Source organism: Copidosoma floridanum, unplaced genomic scaffold (genome assembly GCF_036245765.1).
Source record: "Copidosoma floridanum isolate Cflo_tuat_1 unplaced genomic scaffold, Cflo_Japanese_pri ptg000004l, whole genome shotgun sequence".
NCBI lineage: Eukaryota > Metazoa > Arthropoda > Insecta > Hymenoptera > Encyrtidae > Copidosoma > Copidosoma floridanum.
Genome location: NW_028321881.1, coordinates 9,472,468 through 9,497,674, shown reverse-complemented (window position 1 = coordinate 9,497,674; position 25,207 = coordinate 9,472,468). Strand labels below are relative to the sequence as shown.

The 25,207-nt window shown below is 34.1% G+C and overlaps 1 protein-coding gene across 1 annotated transcript in view; it reads left to right on the top strand.

Annotated features, from left to right (window-relative positions):
- Positions 1 to 25,207, top strand: part of shtd (anaphase promoting complex subunit 1) — a 901,519-nt gene that overhangs the window by 441,391 nt on the left and 434,921 nt on the right. The gene's annotated exons all lie outside the window — the stretch shown is intronic.

The window sequence follows — 25,207 nt, the reverse complement described above, 5'->3', positions numbered from 1 at the left end:
TATTCTTAATCTAAATGTCTTCTTCATTTTTTAACTATATCCTATTTTTAACTCTTTTTGGAATGCGACTATAGTGATAAAGAGCTTATTTTGATTCATACTAAGGTTCTGTAAATTAATAAGCTTATCATTGCGTGAAAAACAATCGGCTATCTAATGTGTTGACACACATTTTGAGACGAATAATCTTTTCTTAAACATTTAAAATTAAGATTTACAAAATGAAATGTACTTTATGATTATAACAATGAAATTAGTTTGTTAGTGCTGACCTGCTTTTTTGAAACTATTCGTTAGTGTGCATACGAAGAATTTGAATGATTTCGTTTCCCATTGAAGCAAGGTTTTGTTAGCTTTTTGTGCCCTCAAGCTATCCTTCGTGCTCTTAAACTTGGACGCAAATGTACAGCCACCATGCCCTGAGAGCACTAAAATTGTACTTGTTATTCTTGGTACAAAATGTATTATTTTGTACCTCGAAGTATTTTTTCTTATACTTGGACGATAACTGCGCCCTTGGAAGCAGAAATAGTGTTTGCCAGCTTTTCTGTGATAAAAGCTACTGATTATAATTGGCGATGTAGAAAACATAACCTAGAATTTTAAGGCAGACGTTTGATAATTTATAAGCAAGTCTATGATTCCTTTTTATAAAATGTTTTATAAAGTTGCCTAGTGGACATATATTATTTATGATTCTTCAAAAGCTTTTAATAATTTTTTAGTACCTTGCTTTGTAATAAAAGTCAAGATTTATTTTGTTAGAGAATGCATCATTCTAAAGGCTGATGGCCTGTCCTTACAGCCCACGTATTGCATGAATTTTTAAGTGATTAGTTTTCAAAACTTAACCTGTTGACATGATTTAAAATTTTGATAAGTGATTACTTTCATACTTAATTGTAACTACTTCAAATTTTATTTATAGTTTAAGTATTTTGATCATACAATAAGTTATGTTAATTAAAAAAACCTTTTTTAAAGGTCCATTAGCTCTATGTTTCACTTTTCTCTCTTGATAGACTTAAATAAAGAAGCGACAATATTTAAAAATGTAGTCATAAGATAATTTCTTCTTATTGTAGGTTATAAATTTCGTAACACAATGTTTTCGATTTGACAAGAAAAATAATTTAATCTTAAAACTCAGCTACAAGCAATGAAACGAGTCTGCTGGTATGAAAATTTGCATAATTCTTGTTGTATCAATATGCTTACAATTGTACCATCCTTGTATTTTGTGAAACTAAAATTTTTTTAAAGTATTTAAATGTGTATTGAAATAACGTTTAAAATTTGCTTTTCCTATTTTTGTTTTGAGTGCGTAATTTCTTAGATTTAAAATTCTGAAGTGGGTATGAAAGTATGATTTCTCAAAACTGAGTCAAAGATTAATACGTAAGAACCAAAAAAAGACTCTACTACAAGGATGTAAGAATAAAAGAGTAGAGATTTAGAAAACTAAAACGGTATTATGACTAATATGAAGTTCTTGTCAAAAAAGCCTAATATGCAGGAACATATGGGCTTGTAAACTTAGATTCAATGAGGTAGTTTGTACTTCCATGAAAAAAATGTTAACCTACTGGCCTATTTACTATACTTAAGACTGTATCAAGCATTTACTTTTTTATTGATATTTTACAGGTAAATAATTGAATTTTAAAACGATACAAATATGCATGCGTACTTTAACAAAAATGTTTGGATCTGTTTTTATGTTATTTCATTTCATAAAATTACTTTCACAGTCTTAAAGATGTATTAGTATGTAAAATTTATAATTACTAATTACATTTATGACATAAATATATAGAAGGATTGCTGTGACATTTGTTTTCGTATCAATGTTTTCACAAGTACAGGAATCCTTCTTAATACAGCTGTATGGAATGTATGTAAAAATGTAAACTCACACTATACTAATCATGAATTTTTATAATTCGTTGAAGTTACTTGAAAAGTTATTCGCAAGCTTATGAGAAAAAATGTTAGGTATTTAAAGCTCAATCATTTAAAACGCAGCACAACATGTTGCACTGTGTCTAAAATTACATATACGTACTTGAAAAGTTTTGTAGAACTAGTTCTACTTTTTTAAACTTGTTTAACATAATTTAAAAAGTTATAAACAATTTAAAACATGGAGAAAATCAGCTTTCGTTGAATAAGAATCAGTAACTTATTCCAGTATGATCCAAAAAATACAAATATGTACACATCTTATACATTAGGTAATCACAAACTTTGGTGTTTATCAACACTAGTATAAATTTTTAAAAATATCATAGCACAATGTAGCCAAATAAAATAAAGCTTATCTTCACAAAACTGTTGATAACATAACCCAGCATGATGCAATAAATATTGAATTGGTCATACGTACACAAGTATCGAACAACATTAAACTTACCATCACGCATAAAATGTTATTTAGAAATCCATAAAAATTTCGTACACAGAACGTATTTATTTTCTTATTATAAAAAATTTCAAACCTAATTCAACGTAACTCTAGGGATTAAAAAATCCATACAACTACTCAGACTACAGTTGGTCTCACGTATTTTTTTGCCAACATTTGTGAAAGGCTACAAACAATGCTATAATTAATTGAAACAAAAAAAACATTGTTTCTGTTTGTTTCGTTTGTTTACGTGTGCAATTTTTGACCTCTTACACTGCGGTAAACTGAGTTTGTAAACATTTTTGGTTAGATGACTAATATTTTCCCTGTATGCGTGACTTACAACTTTTTCAATACCGTATAGTTTGCAATGACAAGTATTCTTAATTGTTATCAATCATTGTCTAAGTTATTGTGTGCAATTTTAGACTTCTTGAAAATTGATGGAACTTGTAACAATTTTTTATTTAAAGGAAACTTATTATCATTCTGTCAAAATTGATAAAACTGATAAGAAATTTATTGTGTGGTGTTCAGCGTAAAGGGTGTTATAGTGCTAAGTTCTGAAATATGTTTTTATTAATGTATCTTAAAATTTGTGGTAACCGAAAGCGTGGGTATTGTTTTGATGCTGCAGATAGACCTTATGATTGACGTGGTCCATGAGCTGCATCTACATTTTTAGTGTAGAAATTTGATATGCTGCAGTGGTACTGAACTGAAGGGATAAATATCCGCTTTTTAATATTACTACAATTTATTACGGTAAGAGTACATAACTTTAAAAAAATCCTCTGTCATTACTGTTTTTTAAACTTACGAACGTGACAAATATTTCTAAACGGTTTGTTAACATATGGGGAAAATCACGTCAACTGTCCCAGCGCCGCGGTGGACGGCCCGCGCGGTCGTCAAACACGACGTTTTTAACTCGTCGTTTTGGTGTCAAAACTTTGATAAAAAAATAATCTAAAAACATATTCGTACGTATTTTTTCCTCAGCTTTCCAGTGGTGGCATCAGTTTTTCGACAATTTGCTCCCATAACCTCGAAAAATGCACTTGTTTGAAAAACACGTTTTATCTCCATGATCTTCAACTTTTGGAATTTTTTTGATAGTCTCGATCGAAAGATGAGACATTTTAACGTAGAAATCGACAATAAAAAAAGAGGGGTTTTTCGTTTTTATAACGTATTGAAACGACGAATGAGACGATGGGAGCCGCGGCGGCCGGGCCATGCGCGGCAGGAGCGCGCCGTCTGCCACCGTCTCTCTGACTGGATGTAAACAAATACACCTAACCGTGACGGTTTGCACTTCGCAACAAGTTTTGATTTATTAATTAAATATTAATATTTATTATTTTTATGACTTGAGATTGTGCTATCGTAAGTCGAAGTTTTCGTAGGTTTTACTGCAAAGAAACGAAGGTTTTTTTTAGTAGCAAATCTGACTACGGAGAAACTTCCTTGAGATTAAAAGACAAAATTTCCAGTTCGAAACTGATTCCAGGGACACTGAATTATCATGCGTTTATCCTCATTATGGATAATAAATTAATGTTGAAGAAAACTTCTTTGAGTAACCAGTATGAAATTTTTCCGAAACTGAAAGAATGTACAAGTGTCACTTCGATTACCACGCCTAAAAAGAAAAAGAGAACGAAGTAAAACAAATTTGTTTTCATTTTTTGCTTTAATTATTTAAATATCTAATATTTAATCAATATTAATCATTATTTATTTCTTTATTATAAAATTGTTGTATATATGAATAAATTTTATCAAAACATTTATTATTCATCCATTGTAAGCCCTGGTTAACTAATTGTTGTTTACATCGCCACTACTACATCATATATTATATAGCCAAACAGACTCACCGTAGCAGACGACACACGGCGGACGCGCTGCTGCCGCGCGTGGCCCGGCCGCCGCGGCTCGCATCGTCTCGTTCGTCGTTTAAATACGTTATAAAAACGAAAAACCCTTCTTTTTTTACTGTCGATATCTACGTAAAAATGTCTCATCTTTCGATCTAGACTATCAAAAAAATTCTAAAAGTTGAAGATCATGGAGATAAAACGTGTTTTTCAACAAGTGCATTTTTCGAGGTTATGGGAGCAAATTGTCGAAAAACTGATGCCACCACTGGAAAGCTGAGGAAAAAATACGTACGAATATGTTTTTAGATTATTTTTTTATCAAAGTTTTGACACCAAAACGACGAGTTAAAAACGTCGTGTTTGACGACCGCGCGGGCCATCCACCGCGGCGCTGGGACAGTTGACGTGATTCTCCCCATATGCAAGAACAAATAATACTTCAGGGTTGTATACATACCGTCCTTACATCTACATAAGAACATATATTACGTAAGTGCAGATGATGAAAATTATGTAAGTAGCGTATGGATGGAAATTGAAAATCATAAAAATGTGATTCATATTTAAATATATTACTTATAAATTTTATTTTTACTCAAAACTCAAAAATTTTCTCTGTAGTGATTAGTAATTCTATGAAGTTTTATTCTGTGTAAAAAAATGATAGCTCAATTATTGTATAAGAGTATAATAATAATTATTCAAGGGAGTTGGGTTGCCGTGGTTGCATGGGTAGCACGCTCATGTACGGTACGTAGCACAACAAAAGCTGGCACGCGGGTCGAAAGTGATTAAAAAGTGTAAAAAAAGAAAAAATAGATAAAGTGAGACCCGGTGATCGATTAGAAAGTATTAGCTCAAAACAGTGCTCGTGGAACCCAGAGAAAAGGAGAAAAAATCTTGGGTGTAAGACGGCGGGGTTAGACTACTGCAAGAAGAGTGGCGGGAGCAATAGGGAAAAGGGAGGAGGAGGAGAAAAACACACCTAGAGACAAAGAGGGACACGAGAAGAAGAGCAGGGGACGACCAAAGAAAGTAAAATATACAGACGAGGAGCAGGAAAGGAAAGTAAAGGAATCAGACGGAACAAGCATGGAAAGGTTCTTAAAGTGTGAAAGTATTGGCTTTGAGGTAGCAGTGAACGGAAGGAGAAAGGTAGAATATTTACCGGTAAAGAAGGTGATCGGTCAAAATCTAGGGGTAGGCAAAGGAGATGATATAGAGAAACTGGTGGAGGGAAAGCCAAAGGAAGTAAAGATTAGCAAGGGTGAAAAAGAAGCAGCGGAAGAAAGGGTGCAGGCGGGAGAGACAGACAGAAGCGAGGACGGGAGAAAGATAAGGAAGGAGGCGGCAGGCATCGATCGGGACTCGATAACAACGGCGAACCAGCCGAGTAACTCCGGAAACCGGTGGATGGCAGCAGACGAGGCAATTGCGACGGAACCGAAGGCGTCGGGAGAGGCCTTGGGAAGAGAGGGGAAGGTGGACGAACCGGCATCGAAAGGAGAGCAGCAGTAGTCCAAAGGTACACAAGACAACGGCGGGAAAGATGAAATGAGTGAGGTACATACAATAAAAATTAATAAATGAGAAGCTAGGCTAGAAAAAGAGTGTAATGATAGGAAGACTATAAGTGAGGAATTAAAAGCTGTAAGAGATAGTCTAGGTAAGGAAAAAGCTGAACGTCAACAAATCTGGCATGAGTGGAACGAGGAAAAAAAAAGGGTTGAAACAAAAGCAAAATAAAAAAAGGTAGACACTTCGTGAATAAGGGATACAACTAGGAAAAAATGAAAAACTGACTATAATTAGCATACATAACAATGTAAAAATAGATAGCGTTATAGATAAAATTAATTTAATTGCGGAAGAGGCGATAGGAAAAGACGAAAAGATATTAATAGCGGGTGACTTCAATGCAAGAATAGGCGAATGGCAGATAAATTCGGAAGAGGTCAGGGAAGAGTCCAGAAACTCATGTGATAAAGTAACAAACAGAGAAGGACCAAACTGCTGAATATGTGCGAGGAGCTAGGTTTAACTATAAGAAATGAATATACCAAAGGAGATTGGGAAGGGAAGGTGACTTTTATAGGGGATGGGGGCAGTTGGGTTCTTGACCTGGTACTCGAACTGGAAATCGAACAAGTCAGCTTGATCCAAGAGCTGAAGGTGGGCATAAAAATGGATTCAGATCACCTACCATTAGAAATAAGTACATAAGGAAATAGGTATGAGGAAGAACTAGAGGATCGGGAGGCAGGCAGGGATAGAAAAATCCTAAAATGGAACGCTTAAAAAAAGAGTGAGTTCGAGAAAGAAATGAGGATTAGAGAGGACGCATGTGATATTGAGGGCAGAAATGCACAAGAAGCATGAGAAGCACTAGTCAAGTAAATATGGGAGGTAGGGGAAAAATTGGGTATGTTGAGAAAAAGTAGGAATAAGAATGAGGAAGGGGGCATAGAAGGGTGTAAAAAAATCAAAGAACAAAAAGTAAAGGTGAAGGCAGCGCTTAAAAAATGGATTAAATCCAAAGATAACAAGGACATACAGCAAATGAAAGACTAAAGGGCACTAGTAAAAATAATAAGAGTGAGATTGATAGAGGAGGATAAACATAGAAAATGGAACCTAGTTGAGCAAAGTAAGACTATGGAGGGTTATTGGAAAGCAATAGTGCGGTTTAGGCCAAGGACAAAATAAAAAGGGGCAGCAATTGGTAAGAATGAGTGGGTATCACACTTTAAAAAAATACTGGGAGCAGACGTTCGAAGGAAGGAATCGATAGAGGACTTGAAGGTTACAGAGACAGAAGAATGGGAGGAACTGAACGAAGAACTAAGAGGAGAAGAGGTTCTAGGAGCTTTTAGGAAGATGAAAAAGGGCAAGGCAGCAGGGGAGGATGGACTAGTAGCTGAATTTCTCAAAGAGCTCCCACTAATTTGGATTAAGAAGCTAACATAAATAATAAATAAAATGTTTGATGGAGCACAAATAACGAAGAGATGGGAGGTTGCAAGGATTTGTCCAATACATAAGGTGGGTGACGAAAATAAAGTGGAAAACTATCGGGGAGTATCTCTATTAGATGTAGGCTACAAACTACTGACGATTATCATGTCACACAGGTTAAGGAAAAGTCTAGAAAAGAGGAAAGGGCTCAGCAAAAGCCAAGCAGGATTTAGAGAGAAAAGAAGCACGAGGGATCATATTTTTGCATCAAACAGCATAATAAATAATACAATAAAAAGGGAAAAAGGGAGAATTTTTTTATGTTTTGTGAATTTATGAAGGGCTTTCGATAAAATAGATCGAGAAGTATTATGGGGTGAAATGAATAAACTAGGGATCAAGGGGAAATCTTTGGAAATGATAGTAGGAATGTACAGAAAAACCGATAATGAGATTATAACAAGCGAGGGGGTATCAGGAAGATTAACAACAATAAACGGGGTCAGGCAGGGGTTTCCCTTAAGTCCAACACTATTTAATATACACATCAAGGACATGAAGCAGGTATGGAGAGCAAAAAAGGAAGGGGGAACGGTGGTAGAAGAAGCAAAGATTTATAGTCTGAAATTTGCGGATGATGTAGTATTGGTAGTGGATACGGAAGAGGGCCTACAGAGTATGTTGAACGATTAAGGAAAGTACTGCGACAAAAACAAGTTGAATGTAAACGAAAAAAAGACGAAGATTATAATTGGCAAAAAGGGAGGGAGAAGTAGGAAAAGCGAAAAATGGAGTTTTAAAAATCAGAATATTAAAGTAGTCAGGGAATACAAATACTTGGGATTCTGGTTTTCTACTAAGAACGCACTGAGCACACATGTCAAAAAGGCAGCCAATGGGATAAGAAAAGCAATCAACACAGTACGGAGAGTGTGGAAAAGGGCGAAATTAGGTGATTTAAAAGGGAGATTATATCTTTTGCACATGATAGTTAAGGCAGGTTGCTTATACGCAGCGGAAATATGAGGATGGGAAAGATGGGAGAAAATCGAGAAGGTGCAAGGAAAATTTGTCAAAATGGTAATGGTAATAAATGATAACATGTCAGCATATATCTGGAGAAGAGAAGTGAATAGACACAGCTTAGAAATAGAAACGAAAAGAAGAGCGGGCAACTACATTAGGGAAATAGGAAGAATGGAGGACGATAGGTGGCCGAAAATCTATCCGAAGGAAGAGATAAGGGGAATCAGGAACAAAAATGCTACAAAGTGGGGCAAAAGTATAGAGGAGGTATTCAAAGAAATGGGGGATGGGGAGGGAATATCTGGACTGTTTAAAGATCAAGGGACACTGCAATTTAGGGTAAAGATGAAGAGGGGATTAAAAATTAAAGCAGATCCGGAAACACAAATGGACTGGAACAGAATTGACAGGTCAAAATACTGTAACTACTACAAATATATAAAAGAGGGACTAGGCATTGGAATGATAGAGAGTTTAAAGGGGAAATTAAAGAGCAGTAAGCAAGGCTGAGATGCGGGAACATAGGTAAGGCAGGTAATAAAGGGTTCCAAAACGTGGACTGTAGGGTTTGCGGTATAGAAGAAGTGAAACTAGAACATATTTTCATTTGCAAAACAAGAAGAAAAGAAATAAAGAAAGAATTGACAAGCGAGGTTAAAAATTTAGGACTAGGAGATCAGGCGGAAATAGTTAGACAAAAACTCATTACGCTGTTAAAGGGGGAGCTGATGGAGGGGATGTGTAAATATAGCAGAGAATTTGAAAGACTGGCCAGATCAAGAACAGGGAAAGGATAGAAGAAATATGAATCGATATTTAAGGGGACAATGTTCAGTTTTGTGTAGTAAATTAGCAATGGTAGTTGTAAATTCTTATCTCATAAGTTAGAAAAAGCGATTGCTTGTAACACACGGGACTGTTGTGTGGAGGAATAATTTAAGTTAAAAGATTCTAAAATTTATACATGGAAATAAAGCTACACTATACTAATAATTATTAAAGACATTTTTGTATTTCTAGTTAAAACATAAACATTGTGTCCGCAGCGAAAAATCGAAATTAAATAAAACCGAAGACTCTCTTTCAAAGTGTTAATTCTTAATGTATTATCCACTTAAAATGTTTTTTCAACAATTAAAAAATCTCTCAGAGATTAAACGGTTTATCCATTTGGAAGGTATGGTTTTTTTTAAGACTTAGGACCCGAAAAACTCGTATTATATACGTATGCATACAAATTAACATATGTACTATGTATCCGTATTGTATGGTACGTAATAATTGACACACACACTCACACACGCATCCCCCCACACACATATACATGTAATGCATCAAATAAAAAGTACTTAACATAATACAGTGTAACAAATTTTTTTTTTTTATTCCATCTTTGTAACTTCCATACTTCATCATGCTTTAATGTTAAATTATTTTTATTACCAGGTTACTACGATAGGCTACTGTCCTAGTCGATGCGACGGGGCAACCTACTTACTACGAGTGTATGGGGGTATACTGTAGCACCCAATAACCAATTACCAAGCAGATATTATATATGTTATACCATGGGCAAAGCAAGAGTTTCTCCGTTGAGACTTGCTACCATACATTGCACCTTTCCAGTGAAGCTGACGCTCTTTGCACCAATAGTGCATTGGTTCCACTCGTGACTGTGTAGCTTTTCCCCGAAGACGACTCCAGATCTCAGGTGTCTACTCCTCGCTGGTTAAGTCAGCGCTTTCTGCCAAAGCATGAGATCTAGGCTGACTAGTATCCCTCGAGAAACCCCATGTTTCAGGGATCACTCTTCGCTATTAGAGTCGGCGCTCCCTCCCTGGCACCTGGGATCCGATTCACTTATCACTATCTAGTTCTAACTTTATTTTGGATTAACCCAAGCCCGAAGACCTGCTAAATAAGAAAAAATCCTAGAAACACACTGAAGGAAAATTCCTCAGAAAAACTTGACCCAAAACAGCCGAGGCTTATAGAAACTTTTTCCGACAAAAAAAGCTTTTTTAAAAAAATCTGCGTTTATCGACGATCGAAAAAAACGATTGCATACGTGACGCGTATCAGTTTTAGTCATGCAGGACACAAAGCTATTTTATGCGATCTAAACATCGATGCTATGAGTTTAACGCATAACATAAAAAGTAGGAGGGAATTTCTATTACTGTCATGATTTTCTCTCTATGTACTTATTTGTACTATATTTGTCAAAATATCCCTAGAGTTATGGTAATATCAAATTAGTTGTTAAAAGACTAACACTGATATGTTAGCGGTTTTGATATGATCGGGAACACTGTTATAAAAAGATTTTTGCTTGTTTCAGCATACGAGAATCATACTTAGACTTTACTCTTGGTAGAATAATAACTAAACAACAGTTTACGCTTTTTCACTGCAATGTTTTGCTTATATTTTTTAACGGTTTGATTAACAGAAAAAACAATAGTACCAGCATGTAGGGTGAAAAATTTTCTATTAATAAGCACTTTTTATTTTGTTTCGACAAGCTCAAAATGTTGAGAAAAAAAAATAAAAAAGGCATTTTGGCAGTACCTGTGAAAATAAGTGACGTAAAGAGAACCGTTGATCGTCTGCTCTCGTGCTTGCTCTCTCTCTCTCTTTCTCTCTCTTTCTCTCTCTCTCTTTCTCTCTCTTTCTCTCTCTCTCTATCTCTCTCTCTCTCTGCGGTGAGTGTATAGTGCTGACGGGCACTGCTTGTGCTCCTATTTTTTAATATTTCAATAACATTGCTGATACATTTGGTGGAGTTTTCCCTTAAGTAAAACTCAACCAGGGCCCGGGCAGGCACTAACCTAGTATTTTTGGGTAGTATCAGCCTTCTGGAGACTGGTAATACTGTTAATACTCTGGCTGCTGTTCTTCCTAATCTCAACTCTGCAAATGCGAGACCGTTATTGTGCTGGATGACCGTTGATGAACCGTTGATGAACTTCGCCATGACCTATATTTGGCTGCCTGCAGTACTTTTAAATCTGTGCAAGGAGAATTGCTGTTGCCCTGTATTCTATCTGAAGCAGTGACGTGGTGCATCTTCCTCTCGGTTACATCTTAGTGTAGGCGTTCTGCTTTATCAACTAAATGCCCTACCTACTGATAAACTGCGATTGTTTGCTCAACATAATAACGTAGCTTTAGACGTTGTCCTTAGATGGGGTATAGTATAGTAAAGCGTGAGTATGCCAAGCAGTTGTTCACGTTGTAAAAGAGTACTAAAACGTGATTGTGAACCTGACCTGGTGTGCTCAGTCTGTCAAAAGAAATATCATTCTAGTTGTCTAGTTATGTATAACCCCACTGATTATTCTTTTCTTGGTTGTTCAAAGCACTGTCCGTTATCAAACCCTGATCCAAGTGTCGTAGACTTTTCTTGTTTAACTCCTTCGTCAGTGTTTAATAAATGACTTAGATCTCCATTATCACCATCTTCGGAACAGGCAAGTAAAGCAGCACGTATTGGCACAACTTTTACCCTTGTCTTGGATACTTGCCACAACTTAGAGTCTTCTTCTAAAAATATGGATGATCCACCATTATAGTTCCAGCAATAAATGGTGACTTATGGGGCCGATATGAAAGAAATCAAGGAGATGCAAACGTCATTTTTGAAAAGCGCATCACGGCGACTGAGGTGGGTCTGGCGGAGGTCACTTGGCGTCTAAAAGTTATAGAAAATGCTTCCGCTAAAAATGCCCTTACTGACACATCGCTAAATCAGTCTTTGGCATCCACTGATCGTTGTGAGGTTTTTCTGTCAGGCATTTCACAGACTTTAACGCTATCGCATCAGAATATTGTCAAATGTTTATTAGAAGCTCTTGATTTACGGAATATGGCACCATTGGTCACCTTTACTCGTGACTGGGCCTATAGGCAAACTAGTGCATCCTCTACTCAAGTAAACCCATCTTCTTCAAGGGCTATTGTTCTTGAGCTATTTTCCCCAGTTGCTCGAGACCGTTTGTTGTATCAAGCTTATTATCTTGCAGATGCTAATAACACCACTGTTTTTGGATCTGAAGGTGTGGGCAAACTGAGGTTGCTTGCTTTATGGTCAAAGCCTTTGCATCAACTACTATCCAAGGCAACTGCAGCTACAAAAAACCTCAACTACGCTCGTCCAATAGTTCGTGATTATAAGGTATCCATGCATCAAATAAAAAATTGGCTCATATTCACATGCAAATTGAAGCTGATTTGGCTACACTTCCTGTCTACATTGCTCCACCAAATATTAAATGAAATATACTACCCCGTCCAGTATCACCTGTTTGCCTCTCCAAAAAATAAACTCGAAACAAACTTTTCGTTGCTCGAAACAAAACTCTTAGAGAGTTAGTACACAGCCCTTGATGTCTCAGAAATCTTTTTAAACCATCTTGATAATGATTCCTTAGTTTCCGTTGATGGCTACTGGTTCACCGTACCAACAAAGAGGGTAAAGAAGGTGGGGGTGTGGCGATTTATGTTGACAACGCGATAAAGGTTCGAGTACTGGCTCAATCTGATGTGATATATAATAACACACCTGAGTTTCTTATACTTGAGCTGTCAGGGGGTGCCTTTAAGTTACTTTTTTCCACTGTCTACAGAAGACCCAAATCTGCATACCCTATTAAATTTTTTAACATGCTCACTGAACACCTTGCCCTTTACTCTCTCTCTCTCTCTCTCTGTTGTTGTTATAGATTTTAATATAGATATGTCCACAATTCTACAGGATTCAAAATATCTAACAAATACCATAAACTCGTGTAGCCTGCATCTTATCCACTCAGAGCCTACTCATGATGCAGTTTACCGAAGCAGACAAACACACATTTGGCTCGGTCTTAGCTTTAAATAAGACATATCCAACCTTGTTTTATATATTAAATCTGATTCACGATTTGCGGCTGGTCATGACTGAACGGAGATAATATTAAGTCACTCAGTTAGTATCAATCTGATCTCAGAAACTCTTTTGCTGATGGTGTCAATCAACTTTTCACCTTTTCTAAACGGCGTAAGCCATGGGTAAATGACACTTTCCGAAAAAGAATGAAAGAGGGAGATCAAGCTTATCCTTAAAAAGCTATTACGTCGTTACATGGCTGAATGGAAAAATCGTGCAACGACTCTTTGACTGGCCACACCATCACATTCATATTTTATTTTATTTTGTTATATAGTATAAATTCTTTCATATATTTTGTTTTTTGTCATGATAGCATTGCTTGGATGCTTAAAGATTACTTATATGAAAAAGATTCAATTATTAATGTTGTCACCGTCGAAGAGAGCATTACACATAAATGTTACTGTATCTAAACCTCGAATAAAATTTAACATTTAAAAATGAATGTCTTGTAATTACCACTGCTATTATAAAAACTAGTACATGTAATCTTTAATACTGGCCAGTTAGGGTTTTACCCCATGGCCCAATAAATAAATCTAAAATCTAAATCTCTCTATTGTAGTCATACAAGTAGGCCTTTTTCATCGCTTTTTTGAAATATTTTGTGCTTTTAGAATATAATTAATTATTATTAGAATTAGTATCATTTTCTCATCATTTTTACAAATTTTCTTTCCTGTGAACAGGGTTATTTTAAAATATCAACATTTGACCATAATGTAAAATTTTCGCGGGTGCTTCCAACTGTGTTTATGTAAACTCCATCTTAACCCATCTTGAGTAGAGCCAACGTAACAAGATTCGTGTACGTGCACAACTACGCACAGTAAACAGGTATCCGAATCCAAAAAGAGACACAGATACAGAGAAGGCAATACACACGAACGTTTGTTAAACTAATATATGTACCTTTGTGTAGATAGGTAGTATAGATACTCTTCGCCATCTATTACTGTTCTATATCGTTCTCGTTGCTTATATGTTCATGAACAAAAAAATATCAACACAATTTGCTTTTTCCTAATCTGTAACATTTACTTGTCAAAATACATATTTATAAATAAACTATTTTTTTAATTAAAAAATATAAAATAAAGATTATTTAGAGGTAGAAAAACAAATACTTTTCCTACCTCGCGCATTTTTGAGAGACTGGTGTGCACTCGGTAGAAAAAATAGGATTCGCCACGTAAGCGCCATTGCTCCGTGGCTGCCTTACGTCCCTCGGGCCCTGTTTCGCAGGTTCCTTGGGCCGCAAAATAGCCTTGGAGACGATAGCACTTCACTGACAAAAACCACCGGTTTCATCATAGACAATCAAGTACTACTGAGTTGAATAACATATTTTCTAATGTTTCACATCTGTCGTGGGTTCCGAGACCCACACCTGATTTTTTTTCTTATTTTATAGTGGGCATCAAAAAATAACGAAATAAGACGTTTTAAGAAAAGGGTGTTAGAAAAGTGTAGACACACCCACCCAAAATAAGTATATAATGTAGAAAGGTTTGAGCGTACTGTAATTTTATTTACCATTGAAACTAACGACTTTAGAAACTACCTCCATTTAAAAGGTTTTATTTATCGTTAGAGGCTATATAGGTTAGTTACTATAGTTAATCTGCCTTGTCTTAAGTTGTCTTTGTCTTGAATAACATTACATAGATGATGGGAAAAAACTCTGGAAGCCAAATTTTCGAGTTCCTCGTGGATGTGCATGCACAGTAATGTCAGAAATTGTGTTTTCTCTTAACTTAGTTTCTCCATACTTCAATTTGTACTTAAAAAATTCAAAAAAATTCATAGAAGTATCGTTTGACATGGCAAATGAACAAAGAATTTTTTTTTTAAAACATAACCTCCAAAATGACGCCAAAAAATTTTTTAACTTAAAAATTGATTTTTGTCATGTTTAATGAGTAGGTTCCACTTTGATTGAGTGTAGTTTTTTTTTTTTTTGGATCCTTTTTGCAATCCCGCTAATTTGTTTGTAATGCTTTTGGTGTTATTGTAAAATAAAATTAGCAAAAAAGCATGGTTATTTTTGGGAAATTGCTATTAGCGCGAAAAAAATCTGGGTAGTAGTTAAATGGTTTCAGAACAAATCTAAATAGTTTAGACTCGAAATTGTGTCAGCTATCGGTAAGAAAAATGGTAATAGTGGCTAAAAGTAAATTTTCGCGTTTAGTTGGAAAGTCGGACACAAAAGTTGTACTGGTAATAAAAATGTGCTATTTCAAGACAAAGAAAATAAGCTCCGGTGGGATAAAATCGGTTCAGCCGTTTTTTCGCAATTTGCAAAAAAGTGCCACGTAGGACCGTTTTTTTAAAAATCTATAACTCGCGTATCCTTTAAATATTAGGACGTGCAAATTAAACACAAGGTATATCTTGTGTCCCTCAACATCCATACCAAATTTCAAGACGTTACATCCTAAATTTTTTTCAAACCACTTCAAGAAGCAAGAAATGGTCCCTCCACAAAAAAGTTAGACGCGGCTGGTTTTTCAACATATTGCCATTTTTCAAACAGCATTGTACTCGTCGGGAGTTACTCTACAACCTACTAAAACATCGATCCGTTGAGACAAAATATACCTTACATTCAATTTTCAAGTCTTAATACTTGGAGAAACGCTAGTTATAGATTTAAAAAAATATGGTCCTACGTAGCACTTTTTTGAAAATTACAAAAAATGGCTGGACCAATTTTATTTCACTGGAACTCATCTTCTTCGTCTTGAAATTGCGCATCTTTTTTACCCGTACAACTTTCTTGTCTAACTCTCCAGTTTTTTTCTAGACGCAAAAAACCATTTTTAGCCACTATTACCATTTTTTTTACCGTTAGCTGACACAATTTAGAGTAAAACTGTTGAGATTTGTTCTGAAACCGTTTAACTACCACCCAGATTTTTTTCGCGCTAATAGCAATTTCCCAAATCAAAAAGCTACTTTTTCCTACTATTAACAATTTTTAAGTGCCTTCTAAGAAGTGTTTTTTGATGTTCTTTACGATGTCGTAGTCATTTTAAAATATTTTAGGAGGCACCTTCCGAAAAATTTAAGAAATGCACCTTTTAAGGTTATCTACGGTTTAGAAATGGTTACATGCATTCTTAATACGTTTGAGTAGCCTTTTTTGATGTGTTTTTGATACCATTTATGATTCTGCTGTATTTTTTTTCATTTTCATGGTGGTCCATGGTGAGGAACTCAACAAACGCATCATTTTCAGGTCATATCACGCAGCATTTTATGCAATACTCTCTGTGATCTTACTATTTCTCTTACAATATCTTTGGCGGCACACCTAAAAAAGACTAAAAGTCTATTTATTGAGGTAATGTAGGGTCTATTTCAAGTAATATTGCGCTGCTTCAAGTTATAATTGTTATATTTAAGGTAGTTTCTATAGGCCTTTACGATAGTTATTCTAGTTTTGCTATGTTTCTGGTAACATATCATGTAAAATGCCAAAAGCTGGAGTTATAAATCCGTATTGACTACCACATGTGAGTTCATACAAAGATTGCAGTCTTACGACTAAGAGATTTTGATTGCCGGAAATAGTAAAAGAAAATAATATCTGTATTTACTTTTATAGAGATTTACTTAAAAAGTAAAAAATTTTTTCAATTTATTTTAAAGTAAGCAACTTACATTATATGGCATAAAGGTAATCAAAATTTTTTATATCACTTTTACTTTCTGAAAGTAAAAGAATTACGAAAATAATTTTATTGTTTGTTTATTTATTCATTATACATATTTTTTATTTATTCATCGTTGTCACTATTTTGTTAAGTGCAAACTATTTTGTCACGTAAAAACATTTTACAGAGGATCTCTGCTGGTTTCATAATTTTTGATAAGAACCTTCCATAATAGAGAAAGTATGCGACTGCAGCAATATGTGCAAAGCACCGAACAGTACGACAGTCATTAGCGCAATTACAACAATATCTACAAATGCTTAAGCATCCAATATTGGGTTCGTACTCGATAAGACTTTTATAGTTGTATACATATATATAGATATTAATATCCCTATATTGTAGAGTTATTTGTGTGGGGCATTCCACATATCCCCTCCCCAAGGCCCCTCACAGTCCCTCCACAGACCCCCCACAAATAAGCTGAAATTTGACTGTTTTCACTGTTACCGTGTTATATCTCACTTTTTCCTGAAATCCCCTACAGCCCCCCCACGAACCCCTATATCAACATCAAAACACATCTTAATAAGCTACTAAAAATTATTAACAATGTATACAAACTGCAAATGACCGTAAATTTTTTATTAAATCGTAAGCCATTTTTATTTAATTGTTCAACGTTTACTAACGCCTGATAGAAAACTTTTGATAAATTTTGCAGTATGCCTTTGTCTATATCAAAAATTTTCCTCGTTTCTTGATTAAAAAAAAATTTGAAGTGTTGTCACAACCTGTAAAGATTTCTGAAAACGCAATAACATCGTGTGCATGATTATACAAAAAGTAAGTTAAAACTGTTAAAAAGCAAGAGTTTTTATCGGGTTCAATAATACTCTACAAATAAAAATAATTACAAAGGTGATACATAGACAAAAATGTAAGCTTAACTTGAATAACAAATTTTTTATAATCAAAGTTAAGATAAATAATTTTTAGCTTGTCATTCAACAACGATGGTCTTGTTTATATCCTTGTGCTACTCCAGATAGAAAAAGAAGCTTAAAATCTAATGAAAAATACCGATCATAGAGATAAGGACTTTTTCTTTCCCCGAAGATAACGTATCTAAATCTACTTTTGGAGCAATGCTTGCCCTGAACATTTGATAACGCTATCTGCTTCCGTCCAAAACGCTTACCGCTTTTTGACAAGAGTTTATACGTTTCAGCAGAAGTTATGACATTGAAATTTATAAATTTACAAAATTTTAGTAGTAAACAATGCATCCCTACAGTTTAAAGCGCGGATTTTTTCAAATAAACTAATGGCAATTTTTTTTTTAAATCATCTTGGCTTCTTCATATACTAAAAAAACTAAATTTTTTTAATTCGAAAAATGCCCATTTTCACTGTCTCACAAAAAAAAATTACAATGCTGAGAGCATTATCGTGAAATACAGGTTTTAAGCAAGAAAAAATTAGCTCTCAATCGATCATTCCTGTCAATCTCTATTTTAACAAAACTATTATAAATATAATGCTTTTCTTACAACTAACCGTGATTTCTCGTGAGTAAATAAATATTTTTTTATGAAAATTGAATAGTATATTTGAGAAAGACATATTTACACAAAGAGTGACTCCAAAAATAGCCCGTTTTTGCAACCTCGAGAATCGTCCCAAATTGTTTATCAAATCACTGTTTATTGTTTGAACATGCACCTGGTAAATTTTTAGGAGGGGATTATTTTTGGTTTCTTAGGTATAGGAGGTAGAAGGTATTGAAATATTACTACTGACCGTATAAATCAGGCTTACAGTGAGTCTCACAAAATAAAACGTGTTTTCGCGTAGCTTATTAAACCACTATATTATTATGTTTTTTGGGTCGCTGATTCTGAATCCGAGGTCAGATGACCTTTTTAACGGATGGTTGAAGGTCATTTGAAGGTTGAATCTGAATGAAATTCCCAAATCTAGAATACACTAGATTTCAACACTGATTCTCATGGCTGCAACTTTCGCAATTGCGTATGGTACATAATACTAATTTACAATTAATTATAGATTCATTGAAAGCAAACGATTGCAATCATCACAGCTCAAGATGAACTTGATTTATAATGAATATTATATTGGTCGAGGGATGTGTCTCGTTGATTTTTTGTTTACAGGACTTAATTTTATCATTGACATCTTAGAGAATATATACATGGAGGAAGCATTGTATGCTCCTACCGCGAGACGAGATGAGAGAGACAAAAGACAAATAGCAGTACAACCTTTCTCTCTCTTACACGCCTCTGATTGGTTGGCCCCCTTCCGTATATATAGGTATAGTCGTATGCACGAGTGGCGGTCGCGGGGGAACAGAGTAGATACTATACTTATATATACGGAGGGGCCAACCAATCAGAGGCGTGTAAGAGAGAGAAAGGTTGTACTGCTATTTGTCTTTTGTCTCTCTCATCTCGTCTCGCGGTCGGAGCATACAATGCTTCCTCCATGTATATATTCTCTAAGATTGACATTCATTTAGTCGCCTCTTTAATTTTCTGTGTACAGACCTTAATGTTATTATTTAGAATCCTTTTAAGATAAAGTCAATAACTAGTGTTTTGGATGATTTGAGCCTCAGCTTCTCTATATCTGACTTCAAGAATAATTTTAAACAGAAATATGTATTTATTAAGATCAATAATCTTTTTTGATATGAGAGTTGATCTTATGGGCTCCTGAGATACATTATCAAAGTAATTAAAGCTAACCTGTTAACATGTATAAATAATACTACTAATAAGTATTAACTATATATACAGGTACTGTAGTCAAAGACTTTTGTCTTTTTATTGTAATTAACTAATCATCCTTTTAATTTATCTTTCCAATATGTTTTTACATTATTTGCAGTCTATGATTCATTTTAAAAATTGCCTTACTCTTTGACATGTCTTGGCTGTGAGCATAAAAAGAAATCAAAGGATGAAAAATTTTTTTGTGTCAACAATATGAATTTATCGGCTATCAATAATTTGAGAACTATTTATAATACTAGAAAACGAAAACTTGAAGCTATAGAAATAATTGCTGTGGACAGCAAAATATGCAGACTGTATTACGACTGTGTTCAAAGAAATCCTGGCATTCAAACTTACTCTACGTTGCCAGATTTGTCCATTTATAGAAAAGGCTTAAGCTCACATAATCGATGTACATTTGGGTGTAAGAACCTATCAAAATTAATTGCTGTTCCTAGCTATAAACGTGAGCTCCTTTTAATGAATTATAAGTTCTTTGTTGAGCCTAATGCCCGTATGTGCTCTGAACATTTCAATGATCTCGATTATTGGCCTTTAGTGAAACAAATATTTGAAGAAGTATCACCGACGGAGCAAAAGTTTGTAAGCAATATCATGTTCGAATACTATCAGAACCAAAATAAAAATGTGGGTAGTACATTTGATTTCAATACACTTGAGACTATGGCAGGTGGGCCTTTGAAGTCTTTTTTTGGATTTGAAAAAAATGAATTCAATAAAATATGTGAATTCACTAAGAATTGTGAATCAAAAAATATAGCTATTCTTTTGTGTAAAATTCGTACTGCACTTTTACATGAACAATTGGCTTATCTCTTTGGATACCAAAGTATTTTATCAATTTCTAACCTTTTAGAAAAAGCAACAAACGATTTAATTCAAAATTTAGTACAAAATACGCTTATTTTTTAAATTCAAATTGCGTAACTTTTGAGACTAATCGTTGATATGACGACAGATTACTTACCTATTTTAATCCAACAGCTCTTAAATTTTTTAAATTTTGAATTCCTACAAGAATCAGTTTTAGGACGACTGTCCTTACATTCAAACTAATAAAATTAACTACATCTTATTCTGTGTATAATTAAGAAAAAAAATAAACCTCTTTTGTTCAAGTTTTCTCTCAGCACTCCTGAAAAGATCTTGTCTTGTTGATAAATTTTACGCGTTATATACGGTGTATGGAATAAGAATATATTATCGTATATATTCAATGTATACAGTTACCAGTTTTCTTTTTTATATTAAAAATTTAATTTTATCAAACTGTTTTTAATTATCCAATGCAGTTTTTTAGAAAAACTAATAAGTTTCATTTATGGAATAATTTTTCAGAGAATTTTTTTATTATCAGTTATAGATGAAGATAATGTTAAGAATTTTTTTTTAATTTTCAAAATGCTGTTGTTACTCATTTGATACAAAGTGCAAGTGAATGTGCTTCTTCACCTTATAAAACTTGAAAAACTATCAAAGTTAACTCTAAAGTATTTCTAAAGATTTTTGTAAACATTGTAACCTAACCTAAAACTTTAAGGAGGCGTATTTTTAATTTTTTTTGTTTAATTATGGACATTTTTTGCATTGAATCAAAAAATTTCCTTTTTATTCAATTCTTAAAAGACATACACATTAAAACATGCAATCGGTAAATTAAATGTAGTATTTTTAGAGAATGTAAACGTCTCTTTTTACTCATCTTAGATAATTGACGTGGTGCAACATCGTTTGAAGAAATTTTATAATTAAATTAAATGTAGAAACATTTAAGGGCATATCGTATATCATCTAAAATTTTTACTTTACCGACTTTTAATAATAAGATATTATTGTTGATAATTAATTATATAACTATTTAAACCCAAAATGATGAGAAGAGCCCCCAAGTTGGTACTTTGAAGAATCAATTAAGCCTAAATTCAATACAGTTTGTTGCGAACTAAGAGAGAAAAGTTACATTTCAAATTTTGTACACTAACCCACTCTTTTATGATCACGAAATGTAACTTTTCTCTCTTAGTTCGCAAAAAATTGTATTGAATTAAGGCTTGATTGATTCTTCAAAGCACCAGCTTGGGGGCTTCTCTCATCATTTTGGGTTAAAATAGTTATATAATTAGTTATTAACAATAATTTCTTATTACAGGTAAGTCCGTAAGATAAAAATTTTGGATGATATACTGAATGCCCTTAAGGATACTGGTATCACGATAGGCATAAACTTGATTGTTGGTAAAATGATATTTTTTAGAAAGCAATTGCGATCATGCATCCTTATCCACCAAAAAAAACTTTTTTTGTTTCAATTTACGAAAACACCTAGGGTGACTAAGTAAGGAATAATTATAAGGAATTCTTTATAAACGATTTTAATACTGATACATGTTATTTTGTTCTTTAACGTATAAAACTTTATTCTTTTGATTTATGAATTTATACTGCAAATACTACAACTACAAAAAAAATCATTTTTTTTACAGTACAGTAGGTAAGAATAATAAATTACCTGTCTTGAAAAATATTTTCAGTATAAAAACTTTATTTTACAGTTTTTGTTTAGTTATTGTTACTGCTTTAATAATTCACTGAAATAGTTTTGTAATTTTCAATCGTGCACCATTGCACAAGCTTTTTTATATGCTGAATTTCTTAACAACAACTATTGCTCCAACTTTTGAATGTGGCTCATAGGGTAGAAAAAGACCTTTGCTAATACTATCTAACACTTAAATGAAAGAATTCATACAAATATAACTGTCAGTAATACCTTTATCTCTGTATGTTTCACGATCAATCCTATAGTAAATTGATAGGACTTTGTACGGTTGATTCAAAACTTTAATATGTGTGAAGTAAGTTATAAGAAGTCAGTACAACTTTATTAAGTAGAAATATTTTTATTAGGTATCTAAGTTCTAAGAATTTCAAATGTTTTACATTTTCTGTTCCCAATTCTTAGTAAAAATTCAGCAAAATTTATGAACGTTAAACGAATATTCATAGATAGTTTTGTAGTATAAGAACATTTTAATGAAAATGATGACTCTATTGTCTTAGGAATTACAACACTTTTATAAATGTTTTTTTATGACAGGCAGCATTTAGATGAAACTTCCTTCTAACAAAATTTATTCATCTCTTAAATGTAGGTTTGTATTAGACCGATCAAGCGGAGTACTATCTACTATTACTAAGGCTTGTTTTTAGAATCTTAGAGGCTTCCTCCAAAACTTTAAAATTAACCTTGGTATGTTCATGGTATGATAAGGTACAATATCAATTAAGGGATTCGTAAATAGGAGTGGAAATATACCCCTACATATAGAGCGGCGTTGACTCAGTGGTAAGCGTGCAACGCTAGGGGTGGTGGGTTCGATTCCCGGTGAGTGCAGATTTTTTCAAAAACTGTTTTCACCGGAAAAAGTTCCTATGTAACCCCGGATGTTTCGAGGGGGGGAGGGGGTTTCCGTGGAATTTTCCTTCAGAGTAATTCCAGGGTTTTTTTCCTTGCTCCACAGGTCTTGGGGCCTGGGTGAATGTGAAACAGTGTTAGGGCCTAATAGGTAGGGATTAGCGGGCCCGATGCCAGGCAGGGATCGCCGGCCTTACCGGCGAGGAGTGGCCCCTGAAACATGGGGCTTCTCCAGGGATGCTAATTAGCCTGGGTACGACGCTTCGGACCCAGACTACACAGTGGTGAGTTGACCCGATGCACTTCCCTCAGGTGCAGAGAGTGTCAGCTTAACTGACAAGGTGTGTTACACCGGAGATACTTCCTCTGTGCCCATGGTATGATTTGTATGGTATTAATTAAAAGAGAAGATTTGGGGTAAATGGGTGTGGCATTACACCCCAACACATAGGTGGTGAGTGGGTGGCCCCGGGAACTGGCCCAATAGGCTGTCGCGGTAACCCGATGAAAAAAAAAAAAAAATAAAAAAAAAAAAAAAAAAAAAAAAAATATACCCCTACACATAGGTAGTAAGTGGTTACTAGGCCAATGGACATTTAAAAATACATAAAGTTTTACATTTATCACTGAAAAAATATATTATTTAGAATGTGCTAGAAAACAAACGTATCAAGAATATATGATTCTCTATAAAATTAATTGAATATTTACCTTTGTTTATCACTTTTCATCCCATAATTTCTGGGCACATTAGTTGACATCGCCCACGCAGGACACTGATATTCATCCGCCACGCCACTTTTGTTGCCCAACTACTGCAGCCGTATACTCTTGGACACGCTTTTCGAAGTTTCTGAGGTAGTGCACTCATATAAGCCTACAGTGACTCTTGTGTTGCCTAAATTCTAAGCTCCTAGACATGCTAGTTGACGTTTCCAAAGCCACACACTCCTATCTACTCACAGCACCCCTTGTGTTGCCTATCTATTAAACTTAGATATTCCTGAACCCGTCAGTCGAAGTCCCTAAAGTGGTACAATCATATTTTTTATATGACATATTGTGACAATATGACAGTAACATTAGTATTTAAAATAAGTATAAACAAATCAGGAATTTATGGTTTGAATAAAATATTTAAACCATTAGTTATAAAACGTCATATACAGAATTGTATTCATGTAGTATAGTAACATTCTTATTATAAACGTTGTTACAAAACATTTTTTTTGATAAAGTTCAATTATTTGATTTATTGCAAAAGACAATAATAACATTCAAATAAGTTTTGAAACTTATAAAAAACTTTAATTGAAATATGTGTGGTGCAATGTCACATTCTAATAAGAATAAATGATGGTAGGTACAAGTATAAAGAGCTATAGGTTTTTGTTGGGGGCTTATAAATGGATAAAAGTTATCGTAGTCCTTTAAGGGTGGCTAGGTTAAATTAAATAAAAATCTTTTTGAGGGTAGGCTGGTGATAACCTGACAAATGTTTAAGTTCTGAAAAAGTATGTTGAGGATATAGATGAATTTAAAAAAAATGTAAGTTTTTAGAGGGGGCTGGTCAAAACCCTCACAATTATTAAGATCATAAAGGAGCTGAAGGAGCTCAAGAAAAGAAAAATATAAGTATTTAAAGGGTGCTGATCAACGCCTAAAAAACTTTTAAGTCCATGCATTTTCAGATGAAACTAAAAAAACAATTCTGCGGGGTTTGATAGGGATGTATAGAGTATGCCCCATAAAAAATATTATATAATATAAAAATACATACACACACATATATGTATACGTACACATTTCTCTACTCTAACGTAAATTCTGACATACGGACACAGTAGTTCTTTTTGTAACTGTGGGTCCTGAATATATCGGAATGAACCAAAGTAAACCTACGCCTTTGCGTAGTGGTTATATATAAATGCAGACAATGTAGACATATTGATACAAATTGATTTATAATCTTACTTTAAGTTATAAAAACTAATTGGTTAGTAATAATTTGTATGTATAAAATCAATCTACTTCCTTGATAGATGTTGTGGAAATGTAAACAAAATTACATTTTATCAAGTAAATGTTTAAGTACGTAAACAAA